Source organism: Carassius carassius, chromosome 14 (assembly GCF_963082965.1).
Source record: "Carassius carassius chromosome 14, fCarCar2.1, whole genome shotgun sequence".
Classification (NCBI taxonomy): Eukaryota; Metazoa; Chordata; class Actinopteri; order Cypriniformes; family Cyprinidae; genus Carassius; species Carassius carassius.
Window position 1 is genome coordinate 11,935,469 of NC_081768.1, and position 22,372 is coordinate 11,957,840.

Consider the following 22,372-nt stretch of genomic DNA (forward strand, 5'->3'; position numbering starts at 1 on the left):
GACGTTCACAAAGAAAATCAACTTGTGCAGTGTCGCCTGGAGCACGCAGTCGCACACGCAGCGGGCTAGAATCAATCCGGCCGACTGCGACTCTGCCCCTGTGGATTAAGATTTAAATTGAGGCCCATCTACGCTGTCACTAAAATGGATATTGTATCCTTCATGCAGGATGTAGGGAATTATGGCTTCCCTCTCTCCCCCCTTTACTGTTCTTGACAGATAAGTGGTGCAAGCAAAGCTTCACGGCACAGGTGCTGTTTTCAAAACCAGCAGTCGCCTTCATCTGGGCACGGGCAAATAGAGCATGGGATGGCTGGGGTCTGCGAGGGACGCTGTTCCTTTTAAAACCTTGCATGCTGTGAACCGGCTCAAATAAATATCCCTAAAGGCATCCCTCGTTCAAACACACTCCTTCAAACAGCGGCGAGACAAAAAATAACACCATCATGGCACTCAAACACTCTCTCTGACTCGGTCTCTGACTCCCATCTTCTCTACTTCCTCCCCAACCAATTGCCTTAGTGTGGCCAGGCAGTCGGTGTAACTGAAAGGTCACTGGTGGGTAATTTGTTTTTAGCTATGCAGACAAGCCTCACAACACACACGGCCAGGTAAACCAATTACACCGTGACATGAATTGCCATGACAAACAGCTTGCACACAAACGCTACGGCCATTAGCAGTCACGCCACTGTCCTCCCTCTTGGAAAAGAGTGCTGTCCCTAACACCCAGCCCACCTTGGTTAGCTCTTTCTCATTAGCCAACTGGGAGATCAATAACCAACACCTACTGTAACTAAGTAAACGGTTTCTATTTGATACACAAAGCCATTTAAATCAACCAAACTGACTGACAAATGTTCATGCTAAAATAAAATGTTAAGCCCCGCCCATTTGGCAATACCTTTATAATTTGGATTCCCAGAATTACAGCCAACATCTTGAAAAGAACATCCTTTTGGTATTCAAAATATGAGACGAGATAAATACAAGCACAGGATGGATTTGGTCTGGATTTCATGCCATTAGCGATATGAACTGATGCTATTTTTCCTCTTATGATTTTTTTTAATAAAGCTCTTCAGACTTTTTTTGGTCTGTACATAAATGAGTGTGTGGGTGTGTGTGCGCGCTGTCTGGTACCACCTCGTGAAAACAACAGCTTTCTTGGCATTCGTTAAAAATCCTCCAGAGAAACTCGAGCTATGCCTGGCAGCCACGGCTTTATGGATGCGAGCAATTTCAGCCGCATGTTTGCAAAACAGCATGTCATCATCGCTGCTGTTAATCAAACACACTCCCTCATCTACCCCCACTGCACACCCGCATACTGTCCTCTCTCTCATGCTCCGGGGCTGCCATTTGACTCATGGAGAAGGACTCCTAAGTATCCATGTTAAATCTGTTACCTTGCATCCCAGCACCCCCCACACGCCAATCCTCCTTGAAATTAATTACATGAGTGAGCAGCACTTTTACACTTACTAACTGCCCATTTCTTTAGTCAGCTCGGGAGGGCTCTCCTGTACTCCATTCACTGGCCCTGAAGCAGCCCTCGGCCTCCCCTGCTAGTTACTATGGCAACAATGTTCTTTCAGCACTTGCAAAATAATGAAGACAATGTGTTTTCCATTTAGATTAGTTTTTGGCGCGGTGGTGATACAGAGTGTCCATCTTAGCACCTCTTTCACGGCTGATACGATGCAATAAAAATGGCTTCAAATGCAGGTTTACCTCTACTATCGGCCAGATAGCTGTTGTACGATACAGGGGAATTTTTTTCTTCTCTTAACACGATGGTTTAATTACTTGCTAAAAGAGTGGAAGATCAAGTCAGTGTGAAGGGAACAAAAGAGGAAGATGGTTCACTAAGATTTTTCAGTGAATTAAATCGGTAGAAAGATTCCTAAAACACAAAATGTAAACAAAAATGTATTAATTATTATTATTATTACTTATATGTAAGGGGACAATTGTGTAACTTTTTTTTTTGGTATATATACACATTGAAATTTAAAAATAAATACACAAAGAAATAATTATCTAATTGCTAAAGTGATCTATAAAACATCAACTAATATGACTAAATTCAATCTTATGTGAATGTTTATAATTTCACATATTAAAAAAGTAATATTTTTGTAAAAAAAAAAATTCAATAAAATAAAAAAACCTATTGGGAATGATTCATCCATGATTCTCTTTTGTTGTTTAACATGTATGACAGAATATTAGACTGCTGTCACTTTAAGAGCTCCCCGAATTCGATATACAGGTACATCTAAAAAAGACTTGAATATCATGGAAAAGTTCTTTATTTTTTGTAATTGAATAAAAAAAGCTAACTTTCTTATATTCTAGATTCATTGCACACAAACTGAAATATTTCAAGACTTTTTTGTTTTAATTTTGATGGTTATGACTTACAGCTTAGGAAAGTTAAAAATTCAGTATCTCATAAAATTAGAATATTGTCTCAAAGATCAATCCAAAAATATTTACAAAACTGTTTAAGATCTCCAAAGCAGGTTTAATTATGCACTCAATACTTGGCTGCGGTTCCTTTTGCATGAATTACTGTTTCAGTGCGGCGTGGCATGGAGGCGATCAGCCTGTGGCACTGCTGAAGCGCAATTTCGGAAACTTCACACTGGACTTTGGATTCTGTGCCTTTCCAGTCTGAAAATATGTCAGTCCAGTTCTTTTTCTCCTTACCCCAGTTGAAATGCTTCTGACATTTTTCTCTGGTTAAGGATTGGCTTGGTTCTAGGAATGTGACAGCTGTAGCCCTTTTCTTGAAGATGTCTGAGTGTGGTGACTCTTGATGCTCTGACTCTGCTCTGACGGCTTCAGTCCACTCTTTGTGAAGTTCTCCCAAGTTCTTGAATCGGCTTTTCCTGACAATCTTCCCAAGGCTGTGGTCATCCCTGTTGCTTATGCACCTTTTCCTACCACACTTTCTCCCTCCAGTCAGAGGGTGTAAATGATTGTCTTCTGGACAACTGTCAAGTCAGTATTCTTTCCCATAACTGTCGTTGCATGTTCTAAACTAACCCAAGAGGTAAATCTAATTTTTTGAGATACTGAATTTTGAATTTTCCTAAGCTCTAAGTCGTAACCATCAGAATTAAAAAAAAAAACTCTTGAAATAATTCAGTTTGTGTGCAATGAATCTATAATATAAGAAAGTTAGCTTTAAAAAAAAAAATTTAAATGACAAAAATAAAGACCTTTTCTATGATATTCAAATTTTTTAAGATGCACCTGTACTGTTACATGTGTTTTCTTTCTCATCTGTTTGCTTTCATTTAAGACCATAAATTACTGTGTTTACAAGGATACTTGCAAAGATGGGCATTTTGACACATAGGCCTACAGGTCTATGTATTTAACCGTTTAAGGCCTATAATGTGGCAAAAATAACTAGTTCAATACTCCTGCACTCTATGAGCACCATCTTTACATGCACAAGCCTCTGACAGCGCTCAGAAATAGTCTCTAAGACAGAGCACATATAACGAAATTAATTCTCTTTCGCTGTTGATTGCATTTCAATCAATTAAAATCAAATGTTTTAAATATCGCAATGCTTAAAAACACGTGCAAACTAAGTTTTCATGACCATATAGCACAGTCCAAAGACTCTACCAGTTGACAAATTTCTACCAGTTAATCATATTATTATAATGATTTTAAAACAAGTTCTACACTGTTTTTTGACTGATTCATTTAAAAGAATCAGTTCACTTATGAATCAAAAGGTCATAAAAAATGTTTAGTATTAGTACTTAAAACAAAACAAAACCTGTTCTGAATAAGAACAGGTTTTCTGTACCCAGCTCTACAGAAAACACATTATCTCTATGCAACAGTTTGCATAAACATCCACACCCTTGTAGGGATAGCAGTTAGCAATGCTGCTATAAAATCCAAACAAAGTTCTTCCCTGGAAAATCCTTCCCCAGAAAAGGGCCTTGGGCAGACCCAGACGAAAGCCACTGCTGTGGATGGAAACAGCACAGTGTTTACAGTGGAAATAGTGAGTCTGGGACATATTCTTCAAGTCCCTTTTCCACTGTTTATAGAAAAAGGAGAGGAACAACACTTCCTGAGAGGAAAGCCAGCTTTCCAAGCCCAAATCAAAATCAAGCGTTTTGACAAATCTGTAGACGGGGGAAACGTTTTCCACACGTCTACAAGCTCACAAAACAACAGGGGTGTCAACGATAGATCTCAAAGTTATCCTTTAAAAATCTAAAAGCATTCAATTGTCCTAATAGAGTTGTGTCGCGCATGAGCCGCAGAATTTATGAGTTAGCAGTAACAGTTTATCCATAAAATGTGCAGTAATAGATATTTTTAGATCTTCTCTAGCGTGCAGTTATTGAGTTGCGTTTGGCCCCTCTCTGTTTGTTTCTCGCGATATCTCTGGCATGATTGAAATAGAAATGCAAGGAAAGCCACTCTAGCCCTTAATTACATGGAGATTAGACAATTAGCCTGTGAGCACGACTTCAAAATAGCTTCAAAAAAAGACTTGTATTTTGAAAACTGCCCTCGTTTAGCTACATGAAATGCGACTGCAGGAAACACAGAGCGCAATATCACAACAATGTCATCATCGCTAGCTAACACTGACACTTTGTGTTTGATTGTACATGGTTAACAGGACTGTTTGATCCTGGAAGAGAGAGGATGTATCTGTAAACACTATTTATTCAGCTTTGATGACGCAGTTTAGCATCAAAGCTTCAGTGGTGTTCCACTGATGTTTGAAAGCCATGTTGCAACCCTCATGATAGAGATGACACGCACGCGCGGTCGACGCCGATGCACGGAGGCTGCTTCTACACAGATCACTTTGTATCATCTCAGCCTTCATCTACGAACCTGCTCTAAAACATGCATGCACAGACGAGTGTGATAATGAAGTCAGGCTGCCACCTGCAGAACGAGGTAGCTTGCATTCGAGATCAACGTCTGTTTGGATGCTGCCTTTTGAAAGCCCTGCAGCTAGGAGCTACACAATAGTGGAAACATTATTTTGTGATCACATTACAAAGGCTACTTTCACACAGCCAGTGTTTGGGATTGAAAATTGAATTTACTAACAGGTGCGACTCTAAAATTGTCCTGTTCCCGATTGAATCAGTTGATTGAGTCAGTTCAGTCACAGAATGTGGGAACATAACTGTATTTCCTCTAAAAGAGGACTGACAACTGTATTTTGCTGCTGTGTGTATGTAGCCAAAGAATAAAGCCTCAAACAGGCAAAAGGGAGGTGGAGTCTGGTGATATTGCAAACGGCAAGCAATTATTAGCGATTGACAGAAAACCCAGCTAATTGGCTTGCTCAGCTCAATACACAGCATGTATATTTAATGAGGCACGAGTGCTCATCTGCCCCCCCCCCAAAAAAAAAATCACAAGGGAAACAACGGTCAATTTCACATGCAGTAAATAATCATTTGTTTATTTGAGTTGCTGCTTATGTTTTATTTCATAACGATTGAGCTTTTCATGTTGGCTATTGAAATTCTTCGATAATTACTGCTGCAATGTTGTTCTGCAAGTTTAGTTTTTTTTCATGATATTCAAGACAACAAATGGCCATGGGCCAGAGCTGCTTTTTCACTTTGTACATTTCTAACTGGTAAATGTATAATACAAAATAAATAAAACTGCATATAAAATTGCATACAGTATGTCAGTGTGAGATCTTATTTTATATTTTGTGCTTTTTTTTATAAATAAAAAATAATTCGTAAAATTATAATACATATATTTGCAAATTTTATTTAATTATAATTTATTTAAACAGTTTAAAAATAGAGTTTCTATTTTAAAATATATAGTATTTCACTTGTGTCTTTTAGATATTCAGCAAAAAAACTTTATGATCAAATCACTGGATCGTCATGTCCACAGTTTGTCTCGAAGCATAACTTCAAGCGATCCACGCCAAGCACCAGGCCCCACTAAGTACCCAATTATGTGTTCAGTGACCTCAAAAGGAGGTGTCACTAACTCTAGCATTAGAGAGCCAAAGCTGTTAAGACTTCAGAGCAGGGCAAAGGCCTACCGATGTTAAGTGCTAAAGGAACCTTTAGTCTATTTCAGCTTTCATACATGCTCCCAGGCTTGACAGGAGAGAGGAACGTTCACTTTGCCGTAATAGCATTAAACACCTAGTACATGAATGTAAAAAGAGTCCAAGGTTTAGCTATAAAATGGCCACTGTCAGACAGACTGGCCTTGCTCTGGCTCTGTTCAAAGACTCATTGTTCTGCAAGCCTGGTGGAGAATGTGTAAAGAGACGCACAGGGAGACAGTGAAAAAGAGGCAGGTGGAGGGTTTGATTAATGTGGCCCTGGCTGCTGCCTCCTGCCACACGCTGCCTGGGACAGGCTGGTGGGAGACCCCCACAGCGCAGCCTGCCAGCCCTCACAGAGACCACCAGGTGAGCCCCATTCATCATCACCCATCCAACACGGCCAGCCCCAGCCCGGCTGCCCTACCACAACCCAACCTGCTCCAGCGGGGCCCAAAGTGTTCCAGATAGGGCATCTGCTCGCAGAGGGATCATGTCTCAGAGCGTGTCTTGTGTCGTCCACCTGCAACAGTGGGGAAAGACTATCCCACTGGGCTGATCGCATGCGTCTGTGGTGGGGCTGCGAGTGGGACAGGGTGGTTATGGAGGAGCACAGGCCGGCGTCCAAACCAAACCAGAGAGATGCTGAGCCTGGCCAAGTCTGGCACAGCGACCGCTCATTAAAATGCTGCTGCCTCGAGATGAACAGCGCTGACTGATGTCATGAGGTCTGCACTGCCATAAGGTCACACGGCAGCCCACGCCAGATCATTTACATGAGTGCAACAAAGACTCAAGGGGCTGAATCTAGAGAGTGAAAAATGAAGCATACATGACAGAAAGGTGAATAAAGATTAAGCTGCGTCCATTGGAGAAACCTTGCATTATTTTGCTCTCAAGATGAACTGTTTTACATCCGCTACATTCTAATAAGCCCACTCGTGAATCTAATCAATGAATCAGCCAAATAGATATCGACAGCCAGGCCTCAGAAAGAATATAACATACAGGTGCATTTAGCTGCATTAATTAGTTTACAGAAATAATCAATAAATTATCTCGGTACCATTAGAATAAAGACATTGCAAAACAGATTTTTTTTAACGTACAACAACAGCTACTGATCAGCAGCAGGTGTGCGTTTGTTCATTGTCAGTGGTGATGCCGATGAACGCATGAGCAGTGGCTCTGTCGAAGTCCTCGGCACTCTGTGCAAACACAAAAGCTCACCCTGAGCTGCTAAAAGCTGTTGACAGCCGGCCAAATACCAGACACACAAACTGAGGAAAACCATCTGGATTACCTAAATGAATTCTATTTTCTGATGGTAGACAGACTGGGACAGTAACGCCAGACCTAATCTTTTTTATAATCTGTATCAAACGCTGAGAGAGAGGGGGAAAAGGGAACAAATGGGAACACTTGCGTAACAGAAAAAGATGCCTGATTTTATCCTCGTACTGGACTAAACTGGACAGCCTAGTTAAAGGGGTAGTTCCACCAAAATGAATAGTCTGTCTTCATTTACTCAAAGATGTATGACTAACTTTCTTCTGTGGAAGAACATTATTTTAAGAACACTGTGGTCCAAACAAAACTAAGCCCCATTGACTTTTATTGTATGTACAAAAATAACATTTTACAAAAGATAACCTTTAAGTTCCACAGAAGAAACTAAGTCATCCAGGTTTGAAGCAACATGAGGATAGGTAAATGATGACATGATTTTAATTTTTGTGTGAACTAATCCTTTAACAGATATGTAACATTTACACAGACACCTCATTTCCAGGCTTTGCCATTACGCACACTGCACATTATCAGTGGACAAATGCATATTAATTTGTTTTTCTTTCCATTCTTAAGTCTTTGAAGCAGAAAGGTCAAACAATGGAACAATGATGACATTCAAATCCCTCTTACATCGTCATAAAGTGTGGCAGAATAAACAGCCAGAGATGTGAATCGGCTTCAGTGCAAGTTTGAAAGGTATTTTGACACAGAGAGAGAAAAAGAGAGAGCGAGAGAGGGGGAAAAATTGAACATTGATTTTGCACACTGCCCTCTCTCTATTACAAGAGGCTGATCAATATGCTTGACACTGTGCAGAGGCAAAATACTGCTAGGCCTGCATATCTGCAGCGAGCATGAGGCCTGTCTGGTAATCATTCTTCTCTTATTGCCTCTCTCCCCACCCTCAACTCTGTTTAAGTGCGACCACACACACATACAGAGGCAGAGGCAAACACTTACACTTGTCAGCACAACAGACACAAAAATACCATGCAGTTAAAACATTTATATTGTGAGTTTTTTTTTTTTTTGCACTCTTATTATATTTGTGAGGGTGTTTTTTTGCTTTTGTTTTTTGCACTCTTATTATATTTTTATATGCAATATTACAAGACTAAAGTGGCTTACAATGTGATTAAAAAAAGTCAATAATTTAAACCAATCCATTATTGTCTCTAAGCAGATTAAAATGTAATGCAACATTTAATAAATCTAAAAATAATAAACTTTTGTAAAGTTGGCAAATATACTTTAAAAATATATTACATACATCAATACTTAATATATTTCCCAGTCCTTACACAGAATCATATATAAATTACATGATTGAAATATGCATGAATGAAACAAATCCATGCATGTCAGATGGAGAAACTGCAAAAGTGTCCTAAAAAGCAAGACACAAAAGACATTAATATCTATTCTCCTAAAACCATTTAAATCAAGTATTTTTTACCACACTTGCTTTCTGTATTCAAATGTAAATCCTACAACATTTAATGAGATTTCCTAAAATAACAATTTGCCAATGGCTAAAAAAAAATAAAATAATATATATATATATATATATATATATATAAAAGAAGTACATTTATCTTGTTTTAGAGTTCTAAGATTAATTTACAAAAAAAAAAAAAATGGAAAATTGGACAAGTGCACATATCCCTGTGAACAGATATGGCATGTTCTCTGACTGTGCCATCTCCTTTTCTTTCTTTCTTTCTTTCTTTCTTTCTTTCTTTCTTTCTTTTTTTGTGTGCAGGTGAATGTGTGTGTCATTGTGAGTGGAGTGGGCTCACGTGGATCAATAGAGCATGAGCTGCGAATCCAACATCTACCGGCCAGAGCACAGAGGGTCAATCAGCCCAGAGCAGGGGTCTACAACCCTGTGTCACAGAGCTCTGCTCTCTTCCTCTCACTCACTCGCCATTTTTACCCAGCTATCATCTGAACCTCTAACATGTACATCAACAGATCACAACTTCATGAAACTCGTTCCACTGTCCAACATCTAGACAAGTACACGTTTCGCTGATCTGTTCCCTTCAATCCCTCCAATTCCTTCAATCATTGCCTTGGGATTTTACCGATCACCTTGTTGTACATTTGATGAATGAAATATCAACCTTAACTCAGGGATCAATTAGGAAGCTTAAACCCAACACCATGTTTTCCAAACCCTGCCCACTGGTCTAAACGCCTTCTCCATATCAAATATATGGCTGTGATTGTGTTATATTTTCATACACACTATGATACTTTTCCTGTTGCTGGAAGCTTATGTTTCTACTGGTTAGAGCACAATGTTAGTCTGTGTCAGCACATGGGTGTTAACAGACACATAGGTTCATATTTTTGGCCTCTGGATACGGTGACACCTGAGGCTGAGTGTGTGTGTGTGTGTGTGTGTGTGTCTTTAGCATAGGAGTGAAATAGTGAGGGGAGTTCAGGAAATAAGGGAGTTCCTGTTAACTGAGGAACGTTGAGTGAGAGAGAGGCCTCACGCCACTGAGACTCACATAACAGAGCAGCACATTACTGCTTAACCTAGATAGTTTAAAAAGTCTTATAATATAGGAATGATGAACACTATAATACATGATAGGCCCAATGTAAGAGCTAAATATAAGTGTTATACATTTATCTATAATTATTGGTATCTCGGGGTCTGCAAACTAACTTTAATAGCCTTAAAGCTGTAGTGTGTAATTTCTGTGCCACCAGCGGCACTAAACTGAAGATATAATGACTCCTTAACCATTTCCAAATCAGGTTTCCTGAACTTTCCCTCGGTCCTCCATTGTTCAGATAACAGGATGTCCCATCCGGACCTCAGGTGTTCAGATGAGCCAGAAGTCGTCATGCTCAAACACAGACAGTGTTTTTTGTTCATACAGATGTGTTACTTATAGTTGTTCTTGCACACCAAATAAAATATTTTGGCATCATTATTTAAAGGAGCTATGTGGAGTTTTTTACTTAAAAAAAATCTTTAAGATAGAGTTTTCATTTGTACATGTATGAGCCAACCATGATGTAAAAAAAGGAATGACACCTCGACTGTCCACCACGGTTGCCTCTATCAGCCTGTAGGCTCAATTGTGTGTGGAGGAGTCGGGCCCGAATTGGCACGAAAATTCACAAAATGTGACGTCATGCGCGTTCTCGTCTACTTGGGCTTACAACCATACGGCACGCCAGCCATTATAGTAAGCAGCGGCAATAGTGTTTTCAAATGGACTCTGTGGATGGAAAGAAGCGACCAGCCTCCAGCACAATTCAGACACCCACGGACACTCCTCATAAGTTAAAAAAAAAAAAAAAAAAAAAAGAGCGTGCACACTGAGAACGAGCATGAGACTGGCTGCAGTTCCTCTAACGGCCACTGGTGTCAGTAACGGTTCGAAATTTCAGAACCTACGCAATGCTCCTTTAATCATATGAAATTCAGTTTCCAAAAATATGGTTTGACTTTGGCATGCTAAAGGGAGCACTACAGCATAAAATGCAGAGGTGCAAAAATAAACACATAAAAATCTAGAAATTCCCTTCACATTCTGTGTCAATTTCCACGAAAAGTGACAATATTTTCAATATTATAAATAAAAATAAAATATTGTATAAAATATAATAAATAAAATATACACTATTGGTCAAAACTTTGTGGTCAGTAATTTTTTTTTTAAGAAATTCATACATTCAGCAAGTATGCATTAAATTGACCTAAAGTGAGTAAAGACTTTTGTACTTCAGACAGAAACAAATGTTTCATGGTTTCCACACAAATATTAAGCAGAACAACATTTTTCAACCTTGATAATAATAAGAAATTTCTTTTGAGCAGCAAATCAGCATATCAGAATGTTTTCTGAAAAATCATGTGACACTGAAGATTGGAGTAATGACTGCTGAAAATTCAGCTTTGCCATCACAGGAATAAAATATATTTTAAAAATATATTCAAAGTAGAAAACAGTATAAAAATGTTTTACAAAAAAAAAAAATAATAATAATAAATAAAAAAAGATTTGATGAGCATAAGATTTATTTCAAAATCAAAAATGTTACTGACCTCGAATTTTGAAAGGTAGTGAAAGTTTTTTTTTTTTTTAATACAGCAAGCTTCCAGGAAAAAAAAGTGCCTTTCTAATGGTGTCACAAAAAGGGGAAAATGTGTGCTGAGCAAGGGTAAGCATACTTATGACTAAATTCTTCAGAAGTTGACTGGCGGGACTGTTGTCCAAGCCTGCCCAGAAAACATCAAAGGCAGTCATTACATAAAGTGTCTGAAAAGTGTCTCTCTCTTATCTTAATGAGGCTCAGACTTCAGCGAGATGATGTTTCGGATATCACCTGATGCTACAGTCCCCACACATACCACTGAATCCAAACACAACAACAAAACTACTCATCCAAGTTTATACAAGACCAGAAAAAGTGTTTTATTTGGGGCTTTTAAAGGGATTTGATTTTTATAACAGAGTTTGTGAGGATGTCTGTCCTGTCTTGTTTAGGTGTTAATCATTTTTCTTACTCTCAGAGAGGTCTGAGCGTGCACCTCAAGCTCTGGTCATGCCGTGTCTACGTCTGGTTGTTTAAACTTGTATGTGCCTCATAATTTCAATGAGGGTTTTATGCAGCCGTCTTAGCCACAGCTTTACCTGGACAAGTTCCCAAAGCCGCCCTCCGCCTTCCATCAAAATTCATACCCTCTTCATTATGATTTAATGCTCCTCGCCAGATTCTCTAAATGAATCCTACACAAACAACTTGGCCATTAGGTCATTTAATATCCTGAGTCTAAACGTGTGGGGCCCCTGGGATTCCACTCTTGTCTAGACATATGGAAGCACTCACACATGCACTAGCTCACGCACACATGTACACAGAATGCATGGGTCCCTCAAGAGCAGCAAAGGCAAAAGGACCTGAAAAAAAGAAGCGGTAGCAAAATAATCAGGCATGCCTTGGATACCACACATTTATCAAGGCAAACAGGGCATCACGCATACCCCTAGATTCTTGTACTGTTACCCAGGCTCATCTCTTCTGGCAACATTTCCTTGGATACAAAGTGGGGACTTGAGCAGTTACAAGGGGAGAAAACAAAGAGATTTGCTGACGGACATATTGTGGGAGGCTGGGGCCCCCGAACTGATTCTCCCTTCCACACACATGCTTCCCAAGTGTAACCTCTGAACCCTGGCAGGGACCCAGCACACAGTGCCATGGCACAGGTTGAAACTTAAGCTCCTGTGTTGCCATTCAGTAAGGATGCAGAAGACAATTGGCCGAGGTGCTCTTCCCAGACGCATGGTTCCAAAACCATTTTGGTTCCAAAACACAACAAACACCATCAAAAAACCAATCACAGCGCACAATTCCACGCATTGTAACCAGTAACGGACAAGCTATGCAATATCATGTTCATAATTACAGATGAATCACCTAAGATTATGAACGCAATATTGCATAGTTGACAGTGATCTACTGCTCTGTGTATTAATTGCCACTCCATCTGAAAGCACATGATGGAGATTTACTACTAATCACAGAACCGGGCTTTACTGACAAGATGCACAGGAAAATCGCATGCGATTTATCGTGCAGCCCTAAAAAAATTATAATAATAATTTTGACAGCTTTGATGAACCTTTGATGGTTTCTGCGGTGGGGAAGAAATTTATAATTTAGAAGCTATTTATAAAATTAGTATTTGTTTTTGTTTTTTTTCAACAGTTTCAGTATGAAAAATAACATTGATTCAATGGATTTATTGCATTTTGGGGGGGGGGATTACCATTATTATTATCATTATTAGTATTAAATCTTTGAAAATCTAAATCTGGATTTGAATTTTTAATGTTTTTATAACCTAAAGATGCTATGTGAAAGTTTGAAACAGAATATAGTAGTTTTCATCTTGCCACTTTATTGGTAAAGAAAACACATTTTTACTATGGCTGTGCGATATGGGATAAAACCTATTGCGATTTCTTTGATCAATTTTCTGATTTAGATTTTAATCACGACTTTGACACAAAGAGACCTGCTTTACAGTCATAGATGCATCAGTGTGAATTTGAAACATTTCCAAATGAAAACAAATTAGAGCTTTATCAAAAAGCTGTAACATGTCTCTAAAACAGACATAGGGCAAAAAAATAAAAAATAAAATCCAGTGTCCAGGGATTTTTTTTTGCCATGCATTGGTCATAGAGCTCTTTGTGGCGTTGGCTCAGATATTGAAATAGATTTGCTGCACCACTGCATATACAGTATGTGTATGCAGTGCAAAAGCAGCACAGACTCATTTTGCTTTCGCAGAAGACACGTTTGCAGTCCACTCCTACAGTATACTTTAATTACATGCATTTATGGTGTAATTACTACATTACTGTGTCAATCCATGTTTAGTTTTTTTTACCATGAATAATGCACTGTCACTTTAATTCAGTGCATGCAGCACAGCAGAAATAGACTCTGTGCAGAAATGATCACTGCACTGCTGCAGACTCAGCGCTTCTGTAGCGCATTGCCAGACCGCAATCGTGTGCAGTGTGAACGCTCTGATCTGTTAACATGGGCAAGGAAAAAATATGCACCGCAGATGGAGTGTGTGAACCTGGCGTTCCGTTTGTATGCCCGCCTGATCTGTTCTGTTCTCATGCTCCATTTAGGCACGCTGAATTCTGATTGGTTCGGATAGCATCCAGCGTGAGGTTGGGGGCACGGAAAATAGTGCTATAAAGCAATTTAGAAATCGCGCATGCTCAAATCTTGATTCTATGACGATAATGTTTACTCAAACTAATCAAAATTAATTTATAGCATTTTAGAACCAAACACTTCATTTCTTTCTTTCTTTCTATCTATCTTCACACACACATATATATGTATATACGTACGTACGTACATATATATATATTTATTAGGGTTGTGATGAGACACTTATCCCACGAGATGAGACACTAGACTGGGTTCACGAGAACGAGATGAGACTAGATTAGATTTTTTCACTTTTTTTTTTTAAGAATACCTCAATGATCAAATATATAGGGAAAATGGTCTTATTCAACACAAAAATGCAAAAAACATTTTGAAATCAGATCATACTTCATGAAATTAAACATCTATTTTAATACATTTTATGCAGTTATTAACAACATGTAAACACTGCAAAGGGTTTTGCCACGAACTCAACTGACAGGCAAGTAATTACACAAAATTATAAATACCGTATTTTCCGGACTATAAGTCGCACTTTTTTTCATAGTTTGGCTGGTCCTGCAACTTATAGTCAGGTGCGACCTATTTATCAAAATTAATTTGACATGAATCGAGAGAAATGAAACCAAGAGAAATGAACCAATAGAAAACATTACCATCTACAGCCACGAGAGGGCGCTCTATGCTGCTCAGTGCTCCTGTAGTCTACACTGAAGAGCGCCCTCTCGCGGCTGTAGACGGTAATGTTTTCTTTTGGTGCTTGGTTATAAATAAATGCGACTTATAGTCCAGTGCGACTTATATATGTTTTTTTCCTCATCATGACGTATTTTTGGACTGATGCGACTTATACTCAGGTGCGACTTATAGTCCGAAAAATACGGTAGTAAAAATAACAATAAATAATTACACAAATATCCCTTTAAAGTGAAAGTCAAATGCTCATCAGATTAGGGCTGTAGCTATTGAATATTTTAGTAATAGAGTATTCTACCAAAAATTCCATCGATTAATCGAGTAATCGGATAAAATGTGTTTTTGCTTAATTAAAGTGCAATATTAATTATGCAAGAGAAAATAAGACTCCTGGGTCTCTTAAATTGAACAACTAAGTTTCCTTTTTTAGAAAATCCTTTTATTTTTATTTTTTAAATGCATAGAATGCAATGCATACAAAAAAAAAAAAACATTTAATTATTACCCATTGTTTCTCTGTCTTTACTTATACTGTGAACAACGACAATAAACTTGACAGATGAATTAAGTGCATTTAGTTGGGGTTTTAAAGCATTTTCTGAGATGCACATTAAAGATTAAACACATAAAACGTTAATTTAATTTATCCTTTAATTTATTGAAAATTTGTTAAACAAAGGGGATTTACTATTCAAAATAAAACATGGAAGAAATGTTGTGTGATTAAACCTTTAAACATTTTTTTTTATATTTTTAGTAGTAGGCTATGTACATTCTGCTGAACAATAGTAATACATATCTGGCAAATACTTGTCTTTAAACCGGACTTTTATTTTGACCGGTTGACGTACCTTTACAGTTCTGTGTATGTGATGTGACGCTAGTTTTAATCCAATCAAATGGTCAAAAGCTCATGAAGTGACTGTCAGAGCAGTTCTGGAGATGTTGTTCATGTGTTCATGTCCTTATTTTGTGAGACAGGAGACGCTGAAATCACCGCGAGCATCATGCGCGCTTCAGTGTGTGTAATAAAGGTAACGTTAGTCGCACTTCTGCTCCATTCATTAACAGAGACATGCAGAACATGCAGGATTCATACTTAAATAGACTGTTCCGGCTTAATATTTACAGATATTAGTCCATATCATGATTTGATGTAAGTGCAATGACCTATTTTTGATTAATTCATTCAAAATTTTGCAAATTCCGTGCCATTCCGCATTAAACTGTAAATTCCGTTCTTATGACTGGATTCCGCGATTCCCTCCACGTTTTCTGCATCCCGGAAATCATATGGCCCTAGTTGTGGTATGCCAGCTCTATCTTGCAATGGACACACGCCACGGCGTTCTCTTTACATTCGCCCGCGCCTTCAAATCAAAACACTGCGGACTCCTTGCAGTATGCGATTTCTGCCGCAGCGCTTGTGTCTCCTTCCGCTTTGTGGGTGACGTAAACGCATTGTCACATTAAAAAAATCATTGTGAAAGAACCTGACGTGAGATTTAAAATAAATTAAAAGAGGCTTCGTGGCAGAGGAATTTGCCTCGATTTTTTGTAATCGAGTTACTCAAGGAATAGTTTCAGCCCTGAATTAAATGTTGTACATATACATAAATACATGTACATATATACATATATACACATATATATATATATACATATATACACACATATATATATATACATATATACATACACATATATATATATATATATAAAATGGAGGATCACAAATCCCCCCCCCCCCACTCCCCAAAAAATAAACACAAGAAATCGAATGCGAAAGATTGGCACTATTATTTAGATGCTTTTACTAAAACTGGCTTTTAGACACAGTGTCTCAATGCAGGAATGTGGAGTGATTTTCTCTGCTTTTCACACCTTCATAATAAGCTGTCTGATGCTTTGTTAACAGATGAACAGATTTAAGATGACACAGTGAGGGGAGGAGGGACAGACAAGCGGAGGAGTGACAGTCAGCTTGTCCTCTGCATTGCACTACGTCAGGAGAAGCGCTGTTTGGTGGTTGGTCTTCACGTCGACAGAGCGCCGCGTGTCAGCTCAGCACCCGAGCAGCGGAGGGGGGGAACAAAGGCTCAGTAAAGGAGGCTGGTAATGATCTGAGAGCCTGCACAATGTCTGCAGAAATTCCCCTTGATGCAGGCAGCAGCCACCCAGAGCAGGCCCCTGAGAGCCGGGTTACAGCGAGAAATATGTCTCACAGTCTCTCAGAGAGAAAAGCAGGCTGTGAAAGCGAGAGACAGAAGACAGGGAAGGAAGATCCTCTTTAAGACAGATCCAATTGCAAGTGTAACCATCAGAAGGGTGCTTACTTATGTAGAACAGATGACATAAACCCTTTCAGAAAGCTTTTAACAGATTGCCAGTGAAGAAATGAATAAATTCACAAAATCAGATCATTGGCCAGTCTGTTTCTGCCCATCCAGTGAGGAGGGCAGTGTTTCTGCTTTCTAGAAGCTCCTAACGACAGAGGGAAGTATGAGGCTCAATATTGATATGACCTCATTATAAAACAACTAGTGGACTAACGGTAATTAAAAGGAGAATACAGCATGTATTGGGATGCAACTCATTACCTCACAGGGAGTACATTTAACTAACAAACATAAGTGCACAACTTTTGCACTTCTAACAGTGCCAACAATATGGAAAGGAAGGATGCATGTGGACCACTTTTTGGTGATGGAAATTAGCCTATATAATGTTTCATTTCCATGGTTATTCAAACAGCAAATAAATTATATATAGAAAGTGACATTATCACCAACTTTGATCTAGGGGTGGGCGATATGGAAAAAATATCATATCACGTTTTTTTTTTTTTAAATATAAATAAAGATAAAAGAATGTCAAAGATACACATTACAACTACACATAATATACAAATGAACCATTAAACTATTTTCAGGTACAATTGGTGTATTTAGCAGAAGCATTCAAGAAATTGAATGAACAATTATAAAAATTAAAACACTATATGAACTGATTCTTAAAGCAGCTGTATTACATTTATTCAGTCAAGAGCAGTGAGTGATTTTTCTCTTTGTGTTAAAGGAATAGTTTACCCAAAAATAAAAATTCTGTCAGCGGTTTTATTTTTATACCACCATTTACTCACTCAAAAGTGGTTTTAAACCTGAATGAGTTTCTTTCTTCTTCTGAACATAAATGCTATTTTGAGGAAAGTGAAAAACCAAACAGTTGCTGGTCCACAGTGACTTCCATAGCTACTATCAAATTCAATGTGGATCTTCTTTTGTGTTCAGCACATGAAATAAATTAATAAAGGTTTGGGACAATGTTACAGTGAGTAAATAATGACAGAAATTAAATTTTAGGGTGATCTATCCCTTGACAGTAATGACACTAGGCTGCATGTTTAATAGGCCTACTGTCCCTTTATGACCTGCACTTATATAATATACAGGCACATATACGTTTTACTCTGAACTGTTTACTTTCATTTTAGACATAACCAACTGAATCTACATGTAAACCTTGTGATTTTTGACAGTATTAGCCCAAAAGATAACTTGGTTAAATAATCAGGTGCTGTTTGACAAGCTTTAGCGCCCGCGCTTCGGCTCTATGCAGCGCTCAGAAAAAGCACAGGTCAGACCAGCGTGCGGAATGAAACATTTAAAAGCACAAGCAAATAATGAGAGAAACTCTACCGCTGAGTTAACACTGCTGTGAATGCATGTGGTGTTGCGCAGTATATGACGGAGGCACCAGAACTGCAGCTGATAGAATGTCCGGTGTAGCACGATACTACGATATATCTTCTATTATAATTGTTTGTGCAGGAGCATTTTTGTCCAGTTTACTGGCATTTTTGCCCGAAGTCCCCATGGCCGGGGGAAAGCTAAGCCCCAGCCATACATATGCACCGTATCTGCAGCTGCATAAAACATGCACCTAAAATGAAAATGCTGCTTTATCTGCTAAATCACATCTGCAATTTTCAAATTAAATTTAAGTTGTAGGTATGAATGGGCTGTAGCCTATGTGTACAGTGTCCCACAGCCCTGCAAAGCGCATGATATGAAACCATTATCTGGGGAAATGACTTCGTTAGCTACTACATTTCTATTGCTTTCCACATCGAAGAACGTTGTGTTGTTTCTATTTTAATGCAGTTTTAAAGTTTAAATCACATTAAAAGCTTAGTTTGCACATTATGAATGAATGATGATGCACTTATATATCCTATCTCGTATCTCTTCATCGATTAATCGTTCACATCTCTACTATTAAACAATGGAAGCATGCTTATCTGCAGTTTTTATCAGGTTTTACACAAACCATTCTTTAAATCGTCGGCTACTTCAAGTGGTGACACTTTAAAGCCTTTGAGCAAATATGAAGAGACAAATCGCAGCCTAATTCTTCTAAGTAGTGGTGGATGAACTAAACAGAGTTTAAATAAGTTAATTAAAGCAGCAGGGATAGGCCCTAAAGAACAGACTGAATAGATGTTTAGTCCTTTTTGTCGAGGTAATAATCCGAAGTCCTATCTCTAAGCCCCCTCTCCTCCCTCAGTTCGAACCCCTATTCAAACACAACCAGCCCAACCCCCTCATAAGAGCAATCTCTTGCTTTCTGCTCTCGTTCTATTTCTCACTTTGGCATGGGCATCTCCGGAGCGATATTTTTGCCTAAAAGTGATTAAAAACCGCAGAAAATGAAAGCATTTGAGGTAATGAGCATGCGTAAGCTGCAGTTTGTGGCCACAGGAGTAATTAAACTCCCACACGGCATCTTGAGGGGCTGAGGAGGTGCGCTCTACTGAGGCTACTGTGGGCTGCTGGGAGCCGCGCCACACAGTGCTGCGTGGGGCCTGAGGGACACTAACAGATGAATCCCTGTCATTAAAAAGGATCACCTGCCTCACGGGAATCGGCTCCTTGCACTCAAAACATTTCTCTTAAGGAGGAAAGGGCTTTCACAATCTCTAACCCAAATGCAAACATACACACAGAAATGCACCCGATTTCACCTCGCCGGATTTATGTGCTCTGGTTTGTCATCTATTTTCAGGCTTACGTTCCCTGTCCTCAAATAAATGTAGGTTTACATTGGTTGGGACACAACTTACTTAGTTCAGCAATCCACAACCATGGGTACACATATCCCTGGGGGTCTTAAAAAGAATAGTTCACCCAAAACTGAAACTAGTCATGATTTACTTCATTTTAAACCTGTAGGCATTATTTAATTAAATTATATTAGATTATATATATATATACATATTAAATGGGGTTCAGTGTTGTGGAACCCACTGACTTTCATTGTTCGGAAATGTTACAGCTTTAAACATTCTTCAAAATATCTCTTTAAAATACATACATGTTTAGAATGACATGAGGGACCAAAAGGAGGTTTTCATTTTTGGAAAGATTCAACCTTAAAACAGAAATTATGAAAATACTGACATATTAATATTATTATTACTATTAATAATAATAATACTTTGTGTTTATTTATATTACAATACATTATTAAAATACATTAAATAATATATACTAAATACATTTTTATAAAATTATCACACTTCTACTACTACTACTAAAAATAATAATAGTTAATATGAATAATACTAATAATATTGATAATTATTAATTAATAAAAAGCAATAATATAACATTTAAAGCAATTCTAAAATAACAGGCTCTATATTCTCCAAAGAAATGTATGTCATGTCAAAGTTATTGTACACTGCTGTCTTCTTTCTCTATATGGAAATGAACATATGGTAGGTCAAATGCATGGTGCCCTTTCCAGCTGTCTATCTATACATAGATGAAACATCCATCTGATTCGTATTCAGGCAGCAGCTGTGCGTCTAATAATTAAGACCGATCAATGCAATGTAGATTGCGCTAACATTTAAACGATAACCTTAACCTGCCGCTAAGCGCACCAAACACAAGCCGATTCAAGATTGGTGTCACAGCTCAAAACATGGCGCGTATTTAGAACATACTGAGGTGCCGAGATAAAGAATGTGTTGTTCTCCATGGCTTTTCAATGAATAGGATAAAGCCCTCTTTAAAGGGGATTTGGCCTATCAGGAACATCTATATCTAGAAGCTGATACAGCCACAGAGATTGTAGATAATTTTTCATGTACAAATCTCCTTTGGCTCAGACAAGCAGGCAGGCAGGAGAACAGCAGAGGGCAGGGCGATCATGATCGCTGCATCCAGGAGGAGGGGAAGGTGACGAGGGCACTGTCCACCACCATCACCCCTCCCCTCCCCACATCCACGGCTCCGCCTTGGGCCTTCCTTCCCAGTTGCTCGGCCAGCTGAGCAATCAGGTCAGTCGGCTCTTCCTGCGTCCCCCCTGGTCAATTGTTCTCCTCTCCACGCCTAGTGTGCGGCCCGCAGCTGTGGCAAAATGATGTCATAGCTGATCCTAAGGCAGGCGGAGTGTCTCAGTGTAAACATGGAGCGGGGGTGGAGGGGCTCTGACCACAGACAATGAGCTGGGTAAAGTTATGCCAATATTTCTGATGATCTCTGCACTTCTCACAGGAAACGAAAAAAAGAGTTTCCAAACCCACGTTTCCATATTTGCCATTCTTTTCTGGATTCAGCATCAGGTGGGTTTAGCACAAGTCAGCTTCAGAATAAATAAAAAAAACCTGCTTTTTAGATTATTGCTACAATCAATACGCTCTCTCAGAGGACTGGTTATTGGGTTGGTGCGCATATCTGCTGCAGCGGGACCATTGTGAAGCCATTATTTTCACTAAATCATTTCTCTAGGAGATAATCCAGGCATTAGCAATGCTTGGGAGCATTTAAACAAGCAGCAACCCGGCCATTTGTAGTCTGTCTCTCGGCAAACAACTAAGCGCATACAGAGACAATATTGTTGTAATGCAATATCCATAAACTCTCAGTCAGCGCATTCAGGAAAGCCACACTCCAATAACGCAAGTATAACAGAGCGGAAAATGTAAGTCAGCTCCTTCCACTTCTGGGGTGATTATGATGCCACCGGCTCCAAACAAATCAATCGCTGCTTCTGAACATGAGAGGATTCCTAAAGTATGCGGAAAACAGTTTGAACATGTTACAGTGCATGTGGATTTGGAGTCCAACAAGAAAGAGAAATTCAAATCGAGCAGCCTGCCTTTGGGAGGAAAGCACAGACTGCTGGGTTTGTTATGGATATTGTTTGGAATTCCTCAAAGAAAAATGGGCGGTATGAATGAAGCTGAGCTGCTTTTCTGATCCTGGAGTACCGAGTGTATAAACAAGCAGGTGATTTGATTAGGTGCGTAATCGAGTACAAGAGGCCGCACTGGTCCTTCTCACACCAACACTTAACCGGCACACTGACAAGCTTCCTGTGCTCCTAATGAGAGGCTTTTGAAAGGAGCTTGCACTTCAAATACACACATGTAAGCAGCATTGGGATTCTGGGAGTCTTTCTTTTGTCTGATCCTTGTTTTTAGGTTTTCATGTGCAGAATATGAAAAATATTTAACAACTATTATTGATACCAACAGTGGAATTGCAGCCAATA

The 22,372-nt window shown here is 38.9% G+C and overlaps 1 protein-coding gene across 5 annotated transcripts in view; it reads right to left on the reverse strand.

Moving 5' to 3' along the window:
- Positions 1–22,372, reverse strand: part of LOC132156990 (zinc finger MIZ domain-containing protein 1-like) — a 129,334-nt gene that overhangs the window by 54,384 nt on the left and 52,578 nt on the right. The gene's annotated exons all lie outside the window — the stretch shown is intronic.